Genomic DNA, 18,718 nt, shown 5'->3' with positions numbered 1-18,718 from the left:
AGCTAACTGTGATGGAACTTCCAGCTTTTATCAAGGAGTTTTTCAAGATTTTTTATTAAAATACTGCTAACACACAATGTTATATTAGTTTCAGGTGTACATCATGGTTAGTCAACAGTACCCACCTGGTACTATAGAGTTCTTACCACATTGTTGATTATATTCCCTGTGCTAAAGAAATGCTCACCCTGATAAGTCCAGAGACCACTTGACACAGTACCATGCTATCACAATATTATTGACTATATTCCCTATACTCTATATTAATTCCCCAAGATATATTTGTTTTATATCTGGAAACTTCAATCTCTTGTTCTTCTTTATCCTCTCCCCTTTCAGTTTTTCAATTAGAGTTGATGTGTAATATTATTTTACATTAGTTTCAGGTGTACTGTTTAGGGGTTAAACATTTATATAATTTAGGAAGTGATCACCTTGACTAGTACCCGCCTGGCACTATACGTAGTTATTACCATATTATTAATTATATTCCCTATACTTTACTTTATAGTCCCTAACTATTTTGTAACTACCAATTTGTATGTCTTAATCCCTTGACCTTTTTCACCCTGCCCCCAACCCACTCCCAGCTATCACCCTGATAGACCTAGTATCCATCTGACACCACACATACTTATTACAATATTATTGACTGTATTTTTTATGCTTTATCCTAGATTCCCATCACTACTGTGTAACAACCAATTTTTACTTTTTAACCCCTTCCATCCTGCAACCATCAAAATGTTCTCTGTATGAGTTTGTTTCTGTTTTGTTTGTTTGTTTATTTTGTTCTTTAGGTTCCACTTGTAAGTGACATCATATGACACTTGTCTTTCACTGTCTGACTTACTGCACTCAATACAATATCCTCTGGGTTCATCCACGTTGTCACAGGTGGCAAGATTTCATTGTATTTTATGGTTGAGTAATATTCCATTGTATATATGTACTACCTCTTCTTTATCCATTCATCAATTCAGGGACACCCAAGTTGCCCTCATATCTTGGCTTATGTAAATAATGTTACAATGTATTGGATAAGCACATCCACTCCAAGTAGCATTTTGGGTTTGTTTAAATACCCAGAAGTAGGATTACTAGATCCTTCTTAGTCTCTTTTTATAGCCTTCTTTTTAAAGTTGATTTTGTCTGTTATAAGTATTCCTACCCCACCTTTTTGTTTGTTTTCATTTTCATGAAATATCTTTTTCCATCACCTTAATTTCAGTCTGTGCATGTCTTTTGATCAGAAGTGAGTCTCTTGTAGGCAAAATATATAAGTGTCTTGTTTTCTTATCTATTCAGCCACCCTCATCTTTTAATTGGAGCATTTAGCCCATTTCCATTGAAAGTAATTGTTGATAGGTATGTAGTTATTACCATTTTCTTCTTCTTCTTCTTCTTCTTCTTCTTCTTCTTCTTCTTCTTCTTCTTCTTCTTCTTCTTCTTCTTCTTCGCTTCTTCTTCTCTTCTTCTTCTTCTTCTTCTCTTCTCTTCTTCTTCTTCTTCTTCTTCTTCTTCTCTTCTTCTTCTTCTTCTTCTTCTTCTTCTTCTTCTTCTTCTTCTTCTTCTTCTTCTTCTTCTTCTTCTTCTTCCTTCTCTCTCTCTCTCTCTCTCTCTCTTCTCTCTCTCCTCTCTCTCCTCTCTTTATCTTAAAGAAGTCTCTCTAAGATTTCTTGTAACACTGGTTTGGTGATGATGGACTCCTTAGCTTTTTCTTGTCTGGGATTCTCTTTACCTGTCCTTTGAAGCTAAATGATAGCATTGTTGAGTAGAGTAATCCTGGTTGTAGGTCCTTACTTTTCATCACTTTGAATATTTCTTGCCAATCCCTTCTGGCCTGCGAAGTTTCTGTTGAGAAAACAGCTGATGGTCTTCGCTTGCTGCTTTTAAAATTATTTGTCTTTTACCTTTCACATTTTAATTATGATGTGTCTTGGTGTTGGCGTCTTCATCTTATTTGGGACTCTGCACTTCCTGGGCTTCTTGTATATCTATTTCCTTCACCAGATTAGGGAAGTTTTCTGTCATTATTTCTTCAAATAGGTTTTCAATTCCTAACTGTTTCCCTTCTCCTTCTGGTACTCCTATAATGTGAATGTAGGTATGCTTGACTTTTGTCCCAGAGGCCCCTGTAACTCTCCTCAAGTTTTTTGAATTTTTTTTTTCCTTTTTCTTGTTCTGATTGGGTGTTTTCTGCTACCTTATCTTGTAAATTGCTGATTTGATCCTCTGCTTCATGTAATCTACTATCGATTCCCTCTAATATATTTTTCATTTCGGTTATTGCATTCTTTATTTCTAACTGGTTCTTTTTATGTTTTCTATCTCCATTTTCAAGTTTCATATCTTTTTCTTGAAGTTCTCCCTGAGATCATTGAGCACGCTTGTAATCAGTGTCTGGAACTCTGCATCTAGTAGATTACTTGTCTCTATTTTGTTTAGTTCTTTTTCTGGAGCTTTGCTTTGTTCTTTCATTTGGGACATGTTTCTCGGTCTCCCCATTTTGGCTGCCTCCTTGTGTTTGTTTTTATGCATTAGGTGGGACTATTATGTCTCCCAGTCTTAGCAGAGTGGCCTTATGTAGTAAGTATTCTGTGGGGCTCAGTGCCTCAGTCTTCCTGGTCACTTGAGCCATGCTTTCCAGGTGTGTCCCTTGTGTGGGTTGTGTGTGCCTTCCTCTTGTAGTTGAGGCTTTGTTGCTGTTTGCATGTCAATTTGAGGGATTGACCCTCAGGCACATTGGTTGTGAGGACTGGTCATGACTATAGTTCAGGAGTCATGGTGCAGGGGCTGATCCTATGGAGCAGGATCTGCCTCAGCAGGGCTCTGGTGCCTGCCCTCTCTGCCCCTTGGGTGTGTCATCCTTGGAGGTGGCTGGGTGATGCTCTAGCTTGTTTCAAAGCTGGCAACAGGGAGCACTAGGCCCAGGGTCACCTGGGAGTGTCCTGCTGCAGGTCAACTTCAGACTTAGCCTGTGCCCCACCTGGGGCCACCCAGCAGGAGCCACAAAGAAATCTGCAGATGGCTGCCACCCTTGCTGTGCTTGGAAGCACTTTGAGAGGCCAAGCCATGAACCAAGGCTGGTTGCCACTAGTGCTGGCTGAGGGCTGCTCAGCCAGAGGTACAGGACATGCTCAAGCCAGATGCTGCTTGTCTGGGTTTGGAGAACCTTTGAAAGACCCTAGGAAATTCTGTAGCATGAGTTAAGGCAGGCGGTTTGTACAAAACACCTTTAAGAGCAGCTTGGGTGTGCCTGAAAGTGGGGCGGGGCGGGGCAGGGTTTTGAATCAGGGCGTGGTGAATGATTGACATTAGCCAGCTTGATGGAGATTCAGATATGGTGGCCACCTGCTTATGCACGCTGAGAAGAGGGAGGGCTTAATGAAGAAACAATGGTCTCCATTACTTTCTCCATGTAAGAGAAAGCAGCCTCCCCAGCCCTGTCCTGAAACCAGACAACTCAGTTCTCTACTATATGTTACTGCCGCCTATCCAGCTGCTGAACCAGTGCTGGAGCTCAGAGGCAGTGATTCTGTTGGTAAGTCCTTGCACTGTCCTTTTAATAGGAGAGGTTTGGACTTGAGCTGCCCTCCATCTCACTCAGCCATAATCTCTGCTGGTTTTCACAGCCAGAAATTATGGGGATTTCTCTCTGCAGCACTGAAACCCTGGGCTGGGACCCCTTGCTTCTCTGTGGGGACCTCTGCAGCTTGCGTGTCCCTCTCAATTTTTAAAGATCTCATATGGGTGTGGGACCAGCCAGTTCCACATCTCTGCTCCTCCTACCAGTCTCAACGTAGTTTCTGTACTGCTGTAGTTGTAGGGCTTTGGTTCAACTAGACTTCAGGGGATTCTCAATGATGGTTGTTTTGTGGTTTAGTCGTAATTTTGATGTGGTCGTGAGAGAAGGTAAGTACAGCATTTACCTACTGCACCACCTTCGAAGAGAGAAACTCTCAAGGATTTGGTTTAACCTCTTAGTCAGGTCTTGGTTGTAATGACTTAAATTTTATTTATGGTAAATGCGACATGAAATCTGATCTAAATTTGCAACACTGGCTCAAATTGCTGACGTAAATAATCTAAAACTGCATTATCCGTTTAATTGCCTTCATCTGCTAAACATGCACCCTATTTCTATCTCTCTTTCCACAATTGGCTTCCCCTGCACTTTTCAGCCGTCCTTCATTTCCATACTTCATCCTCCCTGTTCTTCTCTCACCTTCGGATAGTTTCAACAGGGGTCAGAATCGTCTGTGGGAGCTGGGTGAACAGATTTAAATCAGGGTTTCTCGATCAGAGCTGCACATTCGAAAGCCTTGGGGAGATATGTAAACTGGGACGACCCAGTCCCAGATATTCTGATTGAATTTATCTGGGTGGTGGTCATGCTTCAGTCATTTGAAAAGCTTTCCAGGTAATTCTGTGAATCGCATTTCTTAGAAGGGGGTGGAAAAAGTCCATTAAACATCCTTTCAACAAGCATCCCCCCAAGTGTTTCATATGTCTAAAAAAGTTGACACTGACTGTTCTCGATTATTATTTCTAAAATGGGGAAAATAAGAGTATCTTCATGATAGCAGTGAAGTGAGGATTCATGGTGAAAAATATATCTCAGTAACTTGGAACATGCTTTAACAGTAACCCTTGTAACTGTTATGATTGCTCGATCCCTTATGATTTAAAGCCTTTTCATTTATCTGGGGAAAATAGTCTCAGAAGAGCTAAATGAACCGATGTTATAACTAGTAAATGACATGCACGTGAATTCAGGACCTATGTCATATAATCCACTTCTTATTCCAGTCACACTATGCCATTTATTTGCTTTAAATAGTAAGTTGCTGTATAAAGCAACCCACTGACACTGGGTATTATGAGAAACAGCAAGAAATAAGGACACTTTTTTTTTTAATTAAAGTTTATTGAAGTGACAATTGTTAGTAAAGTTACACAGATTTCAGGTGTACAATTCTGTATTACATCATCTATAAATCCCATTGTGTGTTCACCACCCAGAGTCAGTTCTCCTTCCATCACCATATATTTGATCCCCCTTACCCTCATCTCCTACCCCCCACCCCCCTTACCCTCTGGTAACCACTAAACTATTGTCTGTGTCTATGAGTTTTTGTTTCTCATTTGTTTGTCTTGTTCTTTTGTTGTTTTTGGTTTATATACCACATATCAGTGAAATCGTATGGTTCTCTGCTCTTTCTGTCTGACTTATTTCGCTTAGCATCATACTCTCAGTACAAAGTGTCACGTCTTTCTGTCTCTATGCCTTCGCTCATGCTATGACTGGTAGTGCTTTCAATGTGTAGTAAAACTTTTCTTTCAGGTTCATTTAAAATGTCACCTCCTGTATGGCCCCTGTCTTGGTATTGCAGTTCAAGTCTCTTTCCTGGGATCCCGCAGCACCCTCTAAGTGTCTCCTTTATAGCACTTACAAGCATGCGTGGCACTTTCTATCTCTCCTACTTTCCTTTGCTGGAAGAGGCCTCGTTTTATGAAATTTACATGGTAACAACTCAAAATAATTTATTGGCACTGTGCCCAAAACATAGTAGGTAGGTAATTAACATATTTTTGTTGAATGAATGAATGAATAAATAGCTTGTTGGATAAACTTATGAGTAAACAGTGGAATGAATTCTTGTTCCTGGGTTTGGTCTTTGGTTATACAAACTCAGTTACCTAAAGTCAAAAAGTAGAGACATTCAGAGACCCAAGCTACTCTGGGAAATCGTATTGGCCTATGGTTTATCCAACCACTAATTCTCACTATTTATATAACCATCTACTCTGAATTTAGGAGATGAAATGATAGTGCCCTTAGAATTGCCGAGAGGCACAGCTGGTAAGAAGCAGAGGAGTTGAAATTCTAGGAAAGTCACACGGTCTTTCTTATGAAGTGATGTTGATAGAATAGATCAGTGTTGTTTAAATTGTAATATTAGAGAAATTTGAAATTTTATCAGATGAAATAAGGTTTCTCACTGAAAAACAAAATCATGATGGATTTTTTTAACCATAGAAAAAGAATGTTAGTGCACAGGATTTTTAAATTTGAATTTTCTTTTCTACTCCCATAAAGAAAAGAAAGAAAATGACTTGGGAAAATCAGTAAACTAGGTTCTAGATTCCTTGTTTCTCTGCCCTCCACCATAAATAAGGGGCCTAAGTAGTTGGCGAAGACTTCCAAAACTCCAAATGGGTATGGGAAAACCAGGTAACAAAGTGGCTGATAACATGCTTCCTCTGACACAGACCAAGTGGACCACACACTTCTAGAGGCTCTGCTTACAGTCATCACAGCTTCTTCACGCTGGCTAATGTAGTGTCATGACACACATCTATGGTGGCAGCTGGACAGTGAGCAAGGGGCAGGAGACCTTGGTGCTCCCATGTGCCTGAAAGGAGACTTGATATTTCTGAGAGCAAAGAATCAAGATTAATGGAACTTAAGGATTGGGCTTCAGGATCATGGACCGTGGGGACAGTACTTCCCAAGAGATGGTCAGGGATGGTGGATCACAGTGGACACTAACCCATCAAAGGAAATGATGCAGTCATCGTGGTGATGGTCACCAAGGATCCAAAGCATGCGCGGTGTGGACCCAAGGACCTCCCTCACCCCACGGCTTCTGTGAGAATGCAGTGAACTCTTTCCTAGACCTGATGGCATCTTGGAAATAGGGTGGCAGGGTGGGGAATCTCAGATGAGCATTGCTGACGTGGACTCGTATTCCTGCTTCTGTGAGAGTCTGCTAGATCATCTTCAATTTAGGCCTTCTCCTACACCTCGACTAGCTGACACTTGAGGAAGCAGTCTAGTGAAAGCTCAAGCATTTGAAGGAGGAATAAAGTACCTGCTTTTTTTTCCCCTTAGGACACACACACACACACACACACACACACACACACATTCTTCTTAAGCAATCAGCTTATGCTACTACTTGTCTATACACAATTGGCAAATAGTTATGTTAAGTTTTGTGTTTCATAGTGTTCTCGAGAAAACATCTTAAATCCCAAGGGTTTTGGTACCTGACCAAAAACAAACAAAAAACAACTCACCTAGAAAATCTGTAAAGTCTCCTCAAGCAGTAACTATGATTTGAATTTGATTTACTCTGGTTTTCATTAGGCATTCCTATTTTTGTCACTTGAGAATTATGTTGTATCTTCTCTAACTTTGGTAGAGAGATGGGTACTAACTCATATTAGACTTATTTTTCAAAAATTCTAACAAATAAAAGTAACTTTGTCCACCTGTCCAACAGGAAAAAGATTTAATTCATTTATGCATCAACTAAGAGCATGTGTATTAAATACTCCATGATTTCCTTTCCAGGCTGGGGAAGAGGGTCTAATATACTGGGTGTGCCACACACACACACACACACACACACACACACACACCAAAAAAAAAAAAGTACACACACTTTAAAAGATGTTATCTATGTATTACTTTTAAAAGTTGAACTGAATTACATAGCAATGTGTAGTATGATGTTCGCTCAAAAGATGGTGTCAATCAAATAAATGCTAGTGTCATTGATTGTATTACAATTTTAAGACAGTTTTTTCCTTTCTTAAAATGTGTATACATTTTTTTTTTTGGCACCCTCTGTAGTCATACAGAGGCATCGTCTGCATCAAAAATCTTGAGTGAAAATTCCAGTTTTGCCATTTCTGTGGTGGTTTGATCTTGACCGATAGATTGTGACTTGTTTGTGTCATCTAAACTCAGCTAGAACTCTAACTCATGAGTCTGCCTTAGGAAAAACAAACGAAGGAAAGTCTGTAGAGTGTAGAGGGTGTCGTGAATGCACTTATATTCACCCCTGCCCCTCGTCCTTAAAATAGGACAGACCCTCACATAATAAAGTTCAGGATGCATGAACGCCGAGAGAAATAAAGAAGTCTATTTTTCTGCTACTTTTATATGTTTATTCTTTGACTTATTTCAAGCTGTATTACATGACTGCATTGGCTAGTCTCTCATTCAGCTCTTCGTCCATCACACATTTTCTTTTAGCACCTACTATGTGTTGGGCACGGTGCTAGGTAGTGTAGCTATAGAGATAAACAAATCTATCTCTGGCCTTTGGCAGAGTTTGGAACTGAGGGGAGGGGAAGACTGAATTGCACACAAGCCTTCTAATTGCTCTTGGTAAGGAAATGACAAAGCTATGCCTTGGGCAAGTCCTACAGAAAGAGTACTTACCACAACCTAAAGAGGTCACAGAGGCTTCTCGGAAGAGGTGCTGACCGAACACATCTCAAAGACGAGTAGGCAAGATTAGGCAATGCAAAACATTTCTCTTGAGAAAAAACAAATGTTCAAAGGCAAACTGATAAACCGTGTTGGTGATGTTGGAATATAGAGCTGAGTGGTTAGTGATAAACAGGAGGTAACCTGGACCAGAGCATAAAGGCCCTTGTCTTCCCAAATGTTTATTGAGAGCTTATTATGTGCCAGACACTCGAAGAAATCGAGGACCCAGCAATGAACTGGAAGATGAGCTCTCTCTTGGAGCTGACACTGGAATGGGAGGAGACAGATCATCAAAAGTAAACCTAGACCCAGGAGACGTTTTACAATTGTGATTAGTACTATGATAGAAACGAATAGGGCCATGCCAAGAAAGTGATAACGGCTGGGGAGAGGGAACTTCCGAAAAGGCACCGTGAGGCCCATTTCTCTGGAGAAGTGACATGAAAGAGGAGGCATCATGTGAAGAACCAAGGAAAAAACACACCTGGAAGAGGGGCTAAAATGTGCAAACGCCCCGGCAGATTGGAAAAGAGCTTGGTGTGTGTGAGAGGAAGGACGTGAACAAGTTTGAAATGTGAAGGGAAAGAGAGAGGGGCAGGAGGTGAGGTTAGAAAGGCAGGTGGTGGTGGGAGTTTGCAGAACCTTCTGAACTCAACAAGGACTTCAGGTGTCGGTCTGAGTGTGTGATGACAAGCCTCAGAGGTGTTTTAAGCAGGGTAGTAACATGAAGATTATAAAAATATCTCCGTGGTGGCTCCGTGGAGAATGCACTGTTGGGAATAAGTGTGGACAAAGAGAGCCCAGGTGAGAGCCCAGGTGTTGTCCAGGTGAGAGGTGATGACAACATGCGCAATATTATTTTACTGGGCTGCTCTGTGAAAGGTGAAAAGTGGTGATGAGGTGACACCACTGTCTCCCTGAAGGCTGCGTGAAGAGGAAGGGTGAAATGAAAATTAGCACATTGCTGGAAAGTGGCAAGAAGCAAATCCTGAGTATCTGGATTTATTTCAGTACACTGCCATTTGCAATGACCTTCCAATCGGACGGGAAATATCACATTTTCAATAGGTAAACTGGAATGCTGAGAACGTAGGTGCCTTGCTCAAAGGTCTTCGTAGAACTTGTAGGTTAATTTGAACTTGAACCCTGTCTGGATTCCACATCCCGCTAACTTACAGTACCATAGCGTAACATAACATGTCTCAGGCTACTCTTTGGGAGGCTGAGGGCCAGGCTGTCCAAATGTAGTCCATAGGCTCCTTCATTAAAAACCCTTAAACTCGAATTCATTCAATGATCTCAAAGGCCCACCGTGAGTAGTTCTGTGAACAGAGCCGGTGAACTCAGATGTTCCACACGTTGCCTGCCCACTGCATCTCTTCTTGTAACAACAGTGCAAAGTAAATTAATTAACAATTCAGGAAATTAAGGAAGTTAATAATTAAGGAAAAGAGAAGATTATTAGGGCCTAGTGATGCTCAATTTGGAAAAGGAAAAAAAAAAGGCAACGTTTCAGAATCCTGGTTTCCTGTGTCTCTATAAACAATAATATAGAATAAAGCAAAGTACTGCATTTTGGTAAAATCTTATCATCAAGTCACCAGGCATTTGGCTGACTTACTCTGATGTAGGATGCGTTTGCTTTCAGGTGTCTTGAAACGTCCACAATTTGAGATGGGGAGTTCGGGGAGGCGTTGGTGGGAAAGTGCACGTAGGTTCAGTCCATGGAGCTATTTGCTGCCATTATTTGTGCAAACTTTAGGAGTCTCAGTACTTAGAACTTGGCTACAGCCAGCATGGAGGTCGGCCATGTGAAGGCCCAGTCTTTTACATAGGCTAGTGTGTTCAGTTGGTGTACTACGAACAGCCTGAAAACTCAATTTTAAAACATTGTCATAATACTATGGAACACTTTCTGTTTTTATTTCTTTTGGATAAAAATCTTAGCTTTCTTAAAAGGAAATCCCAGTGGAGGAAATACCTTAAAAGACAATTTTTAGGAGGCAAACACAGTTCCAAATGCATTCAAATCTAAATGCCAACTCTTTCACGTACCTATGTTAGAGAAAACAAGGCACTAGCCAGCTAATAAATGATATGTAGTCTCAAATTAATTTTCTCTGAAGGATTTAATTATCCTGTCCAACTAACTTCCCGTTCAAGATCATAACACACTGATCATTTAAACCAAGAAAAATAAGGGGAAGAGGAGGGGCACCCCAATGATGGGTGTACCTCCAAGGAACAGGGAACATTTTCTTTTTAGGAAAAAAAATTAGATCTTATCATTCCCATTTTCCATGGCAGTACTCAAGTAGAAACTAAATCAGAGGCTTGTTGTACAATATTCATTTTAAGCCTCTTAGGTGACTGTATGTGTGGTGAAAGCCGTGCACACACAGGAGGGTGGCCCCACTGCCCTCACCCATGTTACAAAAGTAATCTGCAATATTTTTCAAGCTCAGTAAGAGCAATGCACATGTAGAGATGATTCTACTTTAAGAAAAAAAACAGAATATCACAAGTATGACTTCATTATTCTCTCTCTATAATACAGACACACATATATATATGTTATATATATCACATTTTATATGTCTTATAATTTTTTTTTCCTGACTCTGTTATGATAGCACCTGTCCCTGAATAAAGACACGATTGGGGGAAAATACTATTATGAAGCGAGGTAAAATACAAGCAAAGGATTTCTTGTTATTGAAAAGAGCCTACCACCCACACAACTAATAAAGCTGAATAAAGTATTTCATAAAGCTGTTAAAGCCACCTACAAGCTGACAGGATATTAATAAATTACTGGGATCACCTGAAGAGAAAACAGGAAGCCCTAAGTTCAGGGAGCTCTGAAGCTACTCGGCTCAGCCTCTGAGCAACGAGCGTCCTTCCATGGGCTGTGTGTGTGGGGGGGTGTCTTCCTGACCGCTTTCTCTGCTCCCTCACTTTCCCTTCCTGGAGAAAGTGGACTTCCCCGCATCCTTAGCTTGTTCTCTCCTTTGGTGGGCATCCACACACTCGAGCATCAGGAGACATACACGAAACTGTCTATATCAGCATTGCTCATAATAGATTAAAACTGACAACAAAACGAATGTCTATCGACAGCAGAAAACATGTGTATCCTGGGATGCCTCTGTCTAATGCAATGCTATACAATGAAGAAAAAGGAACATTCCAACAACGTGAAACTCACAAACACAATTTGGAGAAATAAAGGCAAGGCAGAAAAAGAAAGATTATGTACGGAACTAGTCCACTTATATACAGTTAGAAAGCAGATCACTGTCAACTATATTTTTAGGGGTACATATAGGTAGTAAAACTATAAAGAAAAGCAGAAAGTGATTATCATAGATACTAGAATAGCGCTCGCTTCCGGGGTGAGAAAGATGATTATAGGAAAGAAGGCACTTTGGGGCCTTGGAATCTTGGTGGTCTACTGGATAATAGTCACGTGGTTGCAGTGGAGTTCATGTTGTAATTATTTATTGATTAGACTGCACCATTGTTTTCTGCTATTTTTTCCCTCCATGCATCCTATTTTACAATTTAATGAATTAACAAATGCAATAAGAGTTATGGAAACCAAAAGCAGAGAAAAGGAGGTAAGAAATATTCTTCGCTATTCAGGTTAAGAAGGAAGTCTTATAAATTTCCCATTGCATCTGAGCAGGGATGACATTAAAAGTGACACCAATTGTGACAGAGGAGAACAGACACTGTCTGAGCATGAGCCTCTGATACAAATCCTTTATCTAAAGAGAGAATTATAAAATATGAAAACATTTATATAAGTGTGAAAAAATCACACAGTATGCCATTAATTAATATTATTCTTTTTCCTTTCTTTCAGTCCTTATTTTTATTCTCTGTTATAATGTTACATAAATCAATTTTCTGCATGGTTTTTAGAGTGTGAGTGTGTTCCTTGGTTGATCTGATTATGTGCCTAGGGGATTCGAGATTTAAAAAAAAAATCACAGTAGTTATTTATTCTAATGAAATACAATTTGTCTGTTTTTATTTTGAAATTAATTTCTTGGATTCATAGATGTCTCAGTTGTCAGCACTGAAAGGGCCTGATTTACAAAAGTGAACGGATGGGGCAGAGAGACTAAGAGCTCCAATTTCAAGTTCACTCACTAAATGGTGAGGTGGCCAACACTACAGTCCCAATCTGTTGACTTGCCACAGTTTGCTGCTGCTTGAGCAGAGGTGTCAGGCTTTGTTTTATGTTTTATCCCCTTAGCCTAGTCATTAATTTTCAAATGAATCTAGAGCATTTTCCCACCATATTTTCTAGACGATGACAATTTCAAATGTTTGATTTTGAATTTCCTTCAGTAAGAATTTTTCTGCGTCTGAAATGTGCATACTGAAAAAAAAGACAATAACATAATTAGTTATCTCTGCATTATTCAGCTCTTCAACTGCTGGAAAATTCTGCTCACCAAGGGAAATAATCAAACAATTCATTAATAGAAAATAAATAATGAATACAACGTAAAACAAATTCACATACATCAGAGAAGTATTTGGAAAAATTATTTTTTAAGTTCCAAATGCTGTTTTTCATAGGTGGAATGACAAATGGCCTTTTAGGAAAAACCATGCCTTCTCTATAGAGATATTGTCCCCAAAGACCTCCCAGACTCTAAAAAAACTCCATAGTGGCAGCAATGAGAACAAACACTACCACAGGATAACTATTAATACAAAGATTGGTCACGTTATGAAGGTCCTTTATCTAGTGACACCAACATGTCCTCCAGCTTTTCCTGATCTCCTGAGACTGACATAGATGCCCTACCTTCATGCAGCTACAGATATAATATGTAACATAACATAACACAACAACATAATATAGCGCAATGCTCTCATACGTGTACTTACCTGTATGCCAAAAATGACTTGAGTACAGGAGCTACAGCTAAGGATTCTTTGTGCCAGAGAGTGCCTGGACGTATTAGGTGTTCAGCAATGTGTGTTGAGTAAAGAAAACAACAGAATACATATTTCGAGAAAGGAGCCAATTTCAAACGGACCCTCCATTTGAAGGTCACCGTCCCATCTTAGTACCTGCGGTTATTGAAATTGATGTTTTCTTTCCTGAATGTTCCTTGTGCCAGTAGCAGAAGCCTGGAGCTAGGAGGTTATCATCTACAGAGATTGTGTGAGAGCGAAGCCAAAGCAAACACACAAAAGTTTTTTTAAAGCCTAAGTCCACAGAAAGAGAGAACAATGACTGTTTCCCATCGCAGCATTTCAGCATCTGGGTTCAGCCAGCCCTGAGCCCAAATTACCACTGCGTTTTCCAATTACATGAGGCAACATTTTCCTTGGGGCTTAAACCAGTCTGAGCTGTGATTCTGTTCTGTCACTTACAACGGAAAGAACCTTGACTAACATAGAGAAATATCAGGGATGGGGGCTTGGCCAGCTGCTGAGTATTTTTCTCCTTTCAGAGTTGAGCTGAGTTTTGTGCAATCCAGAAATCACTGTTTTAGGGACTGTGGCATAGTAGACACTGAAATGCCTAACTCTCTAGATGAGTTTTATTTTCCTTTTCACCATATCTGTGGCTCCACGCACAGGAGTTGCTCTTCTGTGCCACATACAAACGTATATTTCCAATCTAAGCCCCCGGAGCCCCTCATTATTTAAATGCAGTGGGGAGATTGCAAATGAATAAGAGGTGGGTTGTTTTCTGTTAATGGGATTACACAGAGTTCAAGTTCCATTTATATTTTTATCAAGATATTGAATGTTGTCCTCTCCAAAAATAATCCGCAAATACGGGTAAGCAGAAATCAAACTTAATTGGTAGTAACATACTTGACTATTTAAAATGGGTGCTCTGAAAAATCTCAAATTATGATGCCCATATATACAAGTAAAAAGGTAGAGAAAGACAAGATTTTTGAGGTGGATCCTCAAATACTTTTAAGACTTTTAGAGAAGAAAGAGACCCCTTACAAATGTCTCTTCTTTGCTTCTTTCTTATCCACCAAAACTTAGTCAATACCAGGCACAGAACAAACGTTCAGTTAAAAAAAGGGGGGGAAAGTAAATATGTCCATTCATTCAGCTTTTCCATTCATGTGAAATTTATTGGGTTTTTAATATATTCTAGGGAAAAGAAAGCAAAGGAGTCCCTGTACCTTGGCGCTCACTACCTGGCAGGGGATTTGGCCCTGAGAACAGCTAAAATATAACGAATCGACTACATGAGATGGTGCTCTGCAAACTTAAGTCACCAATATGTCATCCTGGAGATAATTTTGGACATATTCACTAGTCAATCTTATTATGTGCTTCTTAACTTTTTACATCAGTTTGATCATAAGGCTTTTGTGAATAAGAAATGCTGTCATTCATTAGATGCATTATATCGTTTCTATTGCATTAAAACAAACATAAATGCATAGTGAAATGAAAATGGGGTCCATCCATGTGCCACCTAAAATCTTGTCACCTAAACCAGTGACAGTCATTGTAAACTCATGAAAAAATTACTACCGTGTTTCCCCGAAAATAAGACCTAGCTGGACAATCAGCTCTAATGCGTCCTTTGGAGCAAAAGTTAATAGAAGACCCAGTCTTATTTTACTATAATATAAGACCGGGTATAATATAATACCCGGTCTTATATTAATTTTTGCTCCAAAAGACGCATTAGAGCTGATGGCCCGGCTAGGCTTTATTTTCGGGGAAACACGGTATCAAATATGCACTTCGAAGGTTCATAGGGGCACAAAGAGAAAGGGCTGGAGATCCATCGTGAGCACATTTGCACATTGAAACCATCCCTGTGACAGACGAGGGGCAGACACTTCGCTGGAAGGCGTCTGAGTGGGCACTGAGAGGTATGAATGGATGTGGGGTGTGCTTTGGAGCTGGCATTGAGCAGGACTGCTGATGGACTGGGCGGGGTAAGAGCACAGAGAGGGAAACAGACCGTAAAATGTGTCTAACTCCTGGATTTGGAAGGGCATGGCCCTGGCGGTGTGCCTACCACAAAGTGGAGAAGATGGGTCACCGCGCCCTTCGGGCGGGGAGTACTCATGTGTTCTCCTCTGGGAGTGGTGAGATTAAGATGCCTATTACAAATCTGAGGGGAGGAGATGAATGAGCAGTTGGAGACCAGAAGATGGAATTCCAGAGACACAAGAGGCAGCAGTGCAACTTGGAATTCCCTGCAATACAGATGTGTTTAAGGCACTCCCGTAGACGAAACCACCCAGAGAGGGTGTGTAGCTGAGGAAAGACAGGGCTAAGGCATGAGGCCTTCCATTTAGAGGACATCAAAAGGTTTTCCTTTCCCTGTTAGCTGCAAACCCAGTCCCTTTTCCCTTCCCCAGGGTTAAGGACTAGTATGAATTTGGTCTAACTGGTGTGTGCCTTTCAAGTCCATTTAAAAAGAAAGATTATGCAACATTTCCTAAGTATGAAATTTTTATGGAGAATAACATCATAAATACATGCATGTGTTATCACTTCAGAAATAAAGCTTTCCTTCCCAGGAAGGTCAGAGAGGCTACCATGCTACATACAAGGCAGTCTGGGCTCGTATTCAGCCTCTGCTGACGTTTTACACAATATTGTCCCCCATGAGGAGAAGATTTACGGGACCCAGCTGCTACGAAGGACCCTAGTCCAACACACTATTTTCTTGTTCTGCCTGCAATTTCTCTGAGACATGTTTTGGAGGAATGAGAAATTCTGTTTTGCTGGCTGTCTTCACAGTTTGTACTTTCAGTGTTGTGTGAGGTAGCTGGTGCTTGCATTCCAACCACCCCAAAACTAGAGGTGTGAACAACAGTGATTTCTTTGACTGATCTTATAGTCTTGAGAGCTCAATAGATGTTTCTTCTTGCCTCATCTCTGCTGGGCTCTCGGATGCATCGGTGATTAGCTGTGAGACAAGCTGGTATCTGGAGCTAGGATGGTCTCCCTTGCCGGCCGCTGGTTGGCTGTTAGGTGGGAGGCTGTGGTTTTCTTCCACATGGGCTCCTCTGCTTCAGAAACTAGCTTGGGCTCTTTCATATGGCAATCTTGGCATTCCAAGAACAGGAAGTGGGTAAGCCCCAACTCACAAGTGCTTTCAACTTCTGCTTGAGCTACTTGGCTAATATCCCAGTTACCAAAGCAAGTCCCGTGGCCAGCTGCATTTCCTGGGCTGGGGAAACACCAGCCACTCTGTCACACAGCACGGTGGAGTGCACGCAGGCCCAGGGAGATTTTGGTGGCCAGTTTTGCAATCGATCACAATTATGATTGGCTATTTTTGTTGCATTTGCTTTTTCACATGTTCTGGAAACAATGAACTTCTGACAATGCTTTCATGTGAACATGCCTTCTGCAAACATTTGGAGATTGCTTTCTTCAAAATGTCTTCTGTGGGGGCATTGCAAACCCCTCTGGCTTCTGCTGGAAAAAGAGTGCTTTCAGGATTAATGCTGATGGCAAATGTTGCCCTCATTTTCCAGAAATCACTTGTTCCTGTGTCACCTCAAATGTGCCCACTCTCCCCCACAGCTCATTCCCTGCCAAATGTCACAATTGGGATCAAAATCAATCTGCTGTCCGTCTCACTGTGATTCCGTGATTTTACTGACTCAGCTCACTTAGGTACAACCTCAGAGTTGGAGGTGATAACTTTTTAAATTATCTAAAAATAAAGTTAGAGTAATAGCCTCTAAACAGGGTTTACATTTTTAATTAGGATACTTTCTTGATTACTCTGAAATTCTATTTTATGCAACCCCTGTCATTAACCAGAACCTCATACTGTATTGCTGTAAGAAAACAAACATCTACTATATATTGTCCAAATGCCAGGAAATGTATATTTGCTTTATTCTTATTATGTCCATTTACAAGGAAACCATATCTAAGAAGATAAATCAATTCGTTTGAAATCAAAGATATTGGTTTCAAATTCAGCTTTACCAACTAATAGCTGAACAATGCTATGTGAGCTTCACATATTTAAAGTCTAATATAATGCTGTTAATACCTCAAATATTACCGTGGACATGAAATTAGACAATATATGTGAGGAAATCAATCAGGTCATGAGTTGGAACATTTATAAACCTGACAGTCAGGGTGTCTCAGTGGGAACCTGTAGAACCTGAGTTTATAACCAGCTCCCACATTCTTGTGGGAGTGAAACGGGGAGGGAAACAGAGAGAACAAAATGGTGTGTGCTACTGACATTTAACTCCAGGTGCAAGTGTATGAACATTTTGGGCACACACAGCCTTCTAGGTATTGAGCTCACTGATTTACATGCTATGGAAGTTGAATCTCGAATTAATAGGAATTTCATCCCCCCTAAAGTGATTTTTACAATAAAATGAAACATCAGGTTTTTTCCAGTCCTTGGACTAAATTGCTGTCCATCAAATATCCCCACAGTAGATTAATAACTCTACTCTCCTTGAAGGCAAGAATTCCATCCAAAGACGTGATGGTAGGTCCAGGATGGAGCAGGGGAATCTCCGGTGTCCCTGCTGAATTGCACACCTTCCTTCTCATCGCAAAAACCCAGTGGGGGAGGGCTACCTGGGGGGCAGGCCCTATGGCTTTTCTGTGCACTGATTTCTGCTTTATGACTGGATTCAAGCCTGGGAGGGAACAGGTCATCCCCCATCCCATCTTTCAGAGGTACCCAGCACAGATGAGATCTTGTCCATCAGCCATTCATGAGCAGTTCTCCAAAGGGACACTGAATTATTCATACACAAATAGAGGTTCCGGAATCTGTAACTGCACGTGTTTAACATGGTCTGGTAGGAAATGTGTGCTGGCAGTTCAAGAATCGAAGTTAAAAAATAGTTCCCATCTAAAACAATGATTTATGGAAGAAGGAAAAGAGTTTAGATTTCTACTATCAAGGAGAAAAGATGGTATCTTTGCCTCAGTTTGAACAATATATAAAATTTACTGTTTTCCATAGTAGTTGATATATATCTATATCTATATCTATATATATATATATATAGTGTGTGTGTGTGTACACATTTTAAAATGTATACACGTTTTAATAACGGAAAACTGTATTAAAACTGTAATATTCAATATATACCAATAACAAAAGATGAATACAAGTCACGTTTGACTTCTTGCAATTACAAGAGGGGCTCAAAGTGGTTCCCATCAGCATCCAGACACTTCTGATGATGGCGAACTACTGCTTGAGCAATGTTGACTGAAGTGTCCACTTTTCTACATGTTTTGGGGACCCCCGGTACATATATGAGATATACTTTTATATGTTTTAATAACTAGCCAGATAATATCCTCAGTTCATATTCTCTGTGTATCTCGTTTTTAAAAACAAACAAACAAAACCCTACCCCTTATTTTCAATGCAGCATCTCTATATCTTTTATGAGTCTGGGAACA

The sequence above is a fragment of the Rhinolophus ferrumequinum genome, chromosome 5 (genome assembly GCF_004115265.2).
Source record: "Rhinolophus ferrumequinum isolate MPI-CBG mRhiFer1 chromosome 5, mRhiFer1_v1.p, whole genome shotgun sequence".
NCBI lineage: Eukaryota > Metazoa > Chordata > Mammalia > Chiroptera > Rhinolophidae > Rhinolophus > Rhinolophus ferrumequinum.
Note: the sequence above shows the minus strand (reverse complement) of the source record.